The sequence below is a fragment of the Limulus polyphemus genome, unplaced genomic scaffold (assembly GCF_000517525.1).
Source record: "Limulus polyphemus unplaced genomic scaffold, Limulus_polyphemus-2.1.2 Scaffold1075, whole genome shotgun sequence".
In the NCBI taxonomy this organism is placed as follows: Eukaryota; Metazoa; Arthropoda; class Merostomata; order Xiphosura; family Limulidae; genus Limulus; species Limulus polyphemus.
This window is the reverse complement of record NW_013666685.1, coordinates 321,173-327,752: the sequence shown is the minus strand read 5'-3', so window position 1 is coordinate 327,752 and position 6,580 is coordinate 321,173. Positions and strand designations below refer to the sequence as shown.

Sequence of the window (6,580 nt, the reverse complement as noted above, 5' to 3'; positions counted from 1 at the left end):
ACACACACACACACACACACACACACACACACACACACACACACACACACACACACACACCATACGACTCGTACAGAGTTATGTAATGAAACTTGCCATAACTGTCACTTTTAAAATAAATGATTTTAACATTCTTGTTTTGAAAACTACACAATCATTTAATATTAAATCACTAAATAAACTAAATAATAACTCTTAAGGTAAACAAACTTTTATATTCAACGTCAACTAAGGCTATCTGCCACTGTCACTAATTTTGAATTGCTGAAGGGAAACCAACTGACTTGGAGCATCTGCGGCCAACAGTATATTTTTTCACCTAAAAATTATTGAAACAAAATGCCTTCAAAAGTTGTTCCCAAACTTAAACTATGTAACGATGTTAGTCGTATTTCAAGATCCCGCTATGCTAGTTACTTACATTGGATTTCAAAGATGTTGTTCAGTCAGGGTTATAAATATAAGTACCAGATTTAAAAGTCTTTAAAATGATTAGGAAATTATTTGTTAAATTACTATCCCTTTGCCTCCCCCCCCCCCCTAGTGATTCAGCGGTAAGTCTGAAGGCTTATGACGCTAAAAACCCGGTATCGATACCTGTGGTGGGCACAGTGTAGATAGCCTATTGTGTAGTTTTGTACTTAACAAGAAACAGACAAATTGCTCCACTTCACCTATTTCGCTTCTCTGTTTTTCGCCGTTTTCTTATTATTTGCCTTTAAGAAGTTTTGAAGTTTAATGTTTCTATGAAAGATTTATTCGGGAAACCTGATTACTCTTTCTTTTTTGTTCACATAATTATGTCATTTTCTCAATGTGTAAACAGGGATTAATATATTTTCGAACACGGATTTATATAACAACTCAATTTATTACTTTATGATTTGGTTTGTGTACTAGCTGAATTGTTAACTGCTATGGGGTTTTGAACAAAGATTTTGTAAGACACGTAAAGAAGGTATAATTGTTACTCAGACAAAAGCAGGATGTGTATATATATATATATCGGTTCCATTATAATAAAATAATGATTAATGTTCTAACAATTCAAAGTTCAAATAACAAAAATGTAAACCTGTATATGAAGTTCGAAGAGGTAAATTAAATCAAGTTATAAAGAAATAACGATTTGTCTTCGTCGGTGCCAATTCCGGCTTCACCTTTTTGGATTTCTGTACTGCAGTATAGTATAGTAGGGCGTAAAATGACAATACAATTGAATCAACAAGAGTTCCTTACTCTTCGTAAAGATGGACTTCATTGATCTGCCGACTTGATCCATGCTTTATAAAGGGTCCTCCGATGGGTCAGCAATAAGTTTACGGACTTAAAACGCTAAAATCCGGAGTTCGATTCTCCGCGATGGACACGGCAGATGGCCCAATGTGACCTTGCTCTATAACAAACAAACTAACTAATCTAAGCTTTATAAAGACATAAAATAGAAGTGATATGGTAAGTTACATATCACCCTTATCGAAATCTATAATTAATGTAAGATAAATTAGAGTATTTGCCGGTGGAAAGACCCGAGGAAAACAAAAGAAATGTAAACACGTCGACATTAAACAATACGATATCAAAATAAATTGTGGCCAAAAGACAAATGTCAGTGTCTCTTCACCGGTACTTGCTATCGTATCCTGGCAGAAAAACCAAGTATAAGTGTAATTATCAATAATTAAAAAATAGACTTTTCTTTAGACAAAACAGGCGAATAAGAAATCGGGAAGAAAAACTAAAAACACAAAACAATGTTAGATTATTACGATGTTTTAGCAGCACCAGTTTCAGGTAAGAAATCTTAACGGAATGCTGAAAATGATCAGAACTATCAAACACAATGATCTGCATATTTGTTTTTAGTGTTAACAATGAAACATTATGGTATGCGACTCACTACAGTGTAAAGATAATTGTCAACTGTGAAAAGACAGTTTAAATGTAATTATAGACATATGAGTTCTAATTGCAGAGACTCTTGGAGATGGAAGCAGTGAATAAATGTAGACCAGACTTCTAAGATAAGGTATTAATCATGTTTGACTTTTCTCAAATTATGGACTCGTGAGCAGAATTTCTAAGATAACTAAGCAACAGTTCTCGCATATTCCACCTTTATTTGTCATGTGGTTGGTAACGGTGTTTCTGGAAGCCAAAAAAAAAAAAAAAAATCAGTTACACGTAATAGAATCAACAAATCATATAACATGAAAAATACTTGTTTTAGCACAAAATTACTACAGAAAAAAAATCAGTAGGTTTTGTTATTAGCAAGACAGCTTAAGCACATTGTTCATGTTCTGGTTTCGCTGGTAAATCAATGGAGCCCAACTCTCACTCAAATTGTTTCTAATATTATTGTGGTCGTAGGCATCTTATAGTGAATTGAGGCTTAACGTATAGGATTAGAAACTGAGAAAAATTGAGGTCTTTGTTTTAGTCTCATGCAATTGATTAGTGAGGAAATGGGCCCCTACGGGGTTGTCTCATATTATATATCATTTTGATATTTCAGACATACGTTTAGATAAGTAGCATGTAATAGCATATTTATTAACCATTAACTTTTTAGGCTACTTTTAGTAAAAATAAAATATAAATGTGTTTTGGCCCCTAGTAGTGGGATTCGTTGTTAGGTTTCCTGTATAAGGTAAAATCCGGACTGGGAAATTATATGGAGAAGTTATGGTGAGGAAGAACTTTCTAATGGTTTAATATGATTGTGGGTATTAAATAAGAACGTGTCGAATTATAAAGAATAACAAACAATAAAGATTATTTCAAGCTTAACTCTCGTTTGCTCAACGATAAGCTTCATGACTTCTGACGCTAGAAATCGGGGCTCGATCTCTGCGCTAAGCCTAGTGTAGATAAGTTAATGTGCAGTTTTTCGCTTAAGAAACTTTGAAGCTGTGTTTCGACAAGTAGAAAAAAACAACAACACGATTTTCATGTTACTTTTGTAAGTATAATATAATTTCTTCTTGGTAATATTTATATCCACGTATTAAACTGATATTCATTTACTGTAATAAATGTAATAAAAAATGCTATAAATCTATATTCACAATTTAAACGATATCAGAAAACACATTTCTTAGCTTCAATTTATCACTTACTAGAATTCAGTTTCTCCCCGTTCAATCTATTGGAATGAAACATATTTCGAATCGTATGCTACTTTCATCATTTTAAAATAAAACTTTACGTTTTAACAGTAACGTCGTTGTAAGAAGATCACGTCGTTTACAAGAGATATTGAAATATGATGAGATATTTAAACTATCGCTTGAGAGTATCCACTCAAATATTATTTCTGAAGACGCTGAATTAGTGCTAAAAATAAGGGGGGGGGGGAAATCGGACCTATAATAATGAAAATCAACAGCAACAACAAATATCCAAATGATTTTATTCATTTGTTTATTGAACTTTGTGCTCAAGGGCTATCTGTGCTAGCCATTCCTAATTTAGAAGTGATAGACTAGGGGGAAGGCTGCTTGTTGGGTTACTGTTTTACTGACGAAAAGTGGGATTGACTGCCACATTATAACTACCACACGGCTGAAAGAGCGAGGATGTTCGATGACGACATATCCAAATGATAATTAAGTGAACTGATCACTTCCATAGACCGGGAATCAGTACTGTGTATAATATTTGTATGTATTTTAAAATATGTGAAATACAAAATATTCAAGTTTAGTCGTTTGTTTTTATAGTTTAATAAACTCTGAACTACAGAATTTTATTGAAAATTAATGATAACTTGTTTCACTGTATTAGTTACGATTTGGTTATTAAGTGAATGTTTTATAATTTTTTTTTTTTTACTTTACGTCACGATACACAATCCACAAATATTTTCGTATTAGAATGAAATTAACGATTAACTTCGAAAACTCAATCGCTTGAAACCTATATAATAAACCAATTACTTTCCCACTAGTGTGGTAGATATTTAGGTTTTGGCATTTAAAATAAAGCAGTGTTGTCCATGTTCCAAATGGAAGACTGCCTGCGTTGTTATACCCGGAATTCTTCATTTGCGCATGAGCAAAAGGTGTGCCAAAATAAATTCAATTTTATCACTAATTTCATTCTAAAGTTAGGAAGGAGTAAGAAGGAAGTTAGTTGCGTACGGTAAGTAGTAAACTTGTATTTATGTGTTTTAAATCTCTAGGCCGATTATAGACGCAGAAAATATTACAAGAGCTCCGTTGTAGCAATGTTACATAATATATTCTATTATTGTCAGTAAATTAAGAATTTCTAAAACCATTTTCTTTCATTTATACATTTCAAATACGTTACAAGTATTTGTTATGTGTTAACTTTTATCCGAAGAGACAGTTACAGGTATTTGTTTTGGGTAACTTTTACCCGAAGAGACAGTTACAGGGACGAGTTTTATTGTCAGAACAAAAAAAAAATGTAATATAGAAAGCTCAAAGGGCATAGAGTGTATGGCTGTATATATGGCAGCTTTTAAGTTGGTACATATTATTTACAATCAGCTTCATTAATACAGTTTTGTTTCGCGAAACAAATCTGAACATGTGCTAAGTGATAAAAATACGTATTATTCTAAAGTATAAAACAAAAAATATTGAATAAGAATGCTCTCTGTGGAATTTTTTCGTAACTAATATCTTCTCCCTTGCGACCATGTGTTGTTAATTATATTAGATAAAGGACCTACTTTTAAATGCATACGTCAAATTTGATTTCAAAGTCTAGCAATTTGACTGAATTTATTTTCTAGAGGAAAACGAATTTTTCTCTGTGTAGTATTAGTTCAATTAAAGGTTTATTTATCGCATACTTTCCGGTAATACTAATTAATCTGAACGTATTATTTAAGTCTGTGAAGCATAATCATTGGTACTTCACTATGATAAATCTCTCTGATAATTCAGACAATTAATATTAATAGGGATATCTTAATGTTGATTATAAAAGTCCTCCTGAAATAGAGGATAGTGATGTGTTGTAACTTAATAAAAAGCAACTAGTCATATAATACTAGTTTTATGTGATTAATAAAGAAGACGGTAACCACACAAAATAATACAGTGTATCATAATTAGATAAACCACTTAGTTTCTGTGGATATATCAAGTTTACACGTTATTAAAAATTCAACCTAGATATATGAATACCCTTGCAGGAGAAACAACTACCACTGGGAAGTAATTTCCGTCTGATAAGTAGCTGTTAGGCTGTAACTGTCAAGTAGTATATAATTGTCGAAAACGGTGGCAGACACGTTAAAATGTAAACTCGATATGTACATACGGATTTAATGGTGTGTTTTATAATAAAACATCCTGTAGAGTCACGTACAGCTATTAAGTAGTAATACATACATGTACTTATACATGAATTACATATTTATGTTCACAAACAAAAACACATACATATATATACATAGTTTGAGTATACTAATTGGAAGTATGAAACAGGAACTCGAGTGTAAAGATTTTCACAACTGGAGAATTATATATATATTCATTTATTTTCTAAGGTGGTGTGTTATACTGTCCTAAATATTAAGGACGTTCTTGAAATAGGTGAAGTTACTAAAACTACTTACATAATATGTAAATTACATAATAAAAGATGATACAGAAAATGTAATTTGCAAGTTGTAAACCTCTTTCCACTTTCTAATCGCTAGAAGATTTTGTACCGTCAGTACGAATTACCGGCAGGAAATAAATTAGAATACATCAATTCTAATATATAAATACAAAACTCCAGAATATGCTAAGATATAGAAGAGATTTAAACATATCCAAATTAGGTAAGCACGATGACATTGCATATGTATGTGACCCATAAAATTATATATTATTTTCGTATATAGAAACCTGGCAAACTGTACTGGACAGAATGATTCACAGCTATTGTGGATACTGATTAGGCATTCGGCATAAGGTAAATATATATCTATATTTAGAAAAGTTAAAAAAATTGTTTGTCTGTTAGTTTGTCCGCGAAGTACTCCGTGGTCTTTGGATCAATCTTAACCAAACTTGGTAGGATGATACATTAAACAAAAGGGCACGTCACAGAGTGGTTATTTCCCGACTACACCCAACCTGGGCCATGCTCACAGCAAAAATGTGTTTGTTTAGCTAATAACTCCACAGTCTTGGACCAATATTTATTCCTAAAATTTTTTATTTTGACCTGTTTTTCTTGAAATTTTTCTTATTTTTTGTATGTGGAAAATTTTGAGTTCTTTTATTAAAATGGCAACAAAAGCACAAGGTCAGGGCTACATCTGAAAACCCCCTTGCTTTTCACATGGCCAGTTCTATGTTGGGTGTTCAAGAGCTAGATCACCAAGAAATCTTTTTATTTTAGTTCAGAAAGGAGGAATAACTTTGAACGTGGTCTCTCAAGAAGTACTCAAAGTACCAATACATACTGAGGTTGTATAGAGGGATTAGTAAAGTAATAAAATAATTGTGACATCATTTCTGTATTGTAGAATATAGAAGTGTGAAATAAAGTAGGTGTAAAATAAAGTAGTTTTAAAGTAAATTATGTGTGAAATAAAGTATGCATA

The 6,580-nt window shown here is 32.1% G+C and overlaps 1 protein-coding gene across 2 annotated transcripts in view; it reads left to right on the top strand.

The window, feature by feature from the left end:
- The window catches only part of LOC106462020 (probable serine/threonine-protein kinase DDB_G0282963), a 142,620-nt gene that overhangs the window by 13,255 nt on the left and 122,785 nt on the right, over positions 1–6,580 (top strand). For both annotated transcript variants that reach the window (XM_022389130.1, XM_022389131.1), the window contains exon 3: positions 5,873–5,943. The gene's annotated coding sequence lies outside the window, so the exon portion shown is untranslated. The remainder of the gene's footprint in view (positions 1–5,872; positions 5,944–6,580) is intronic.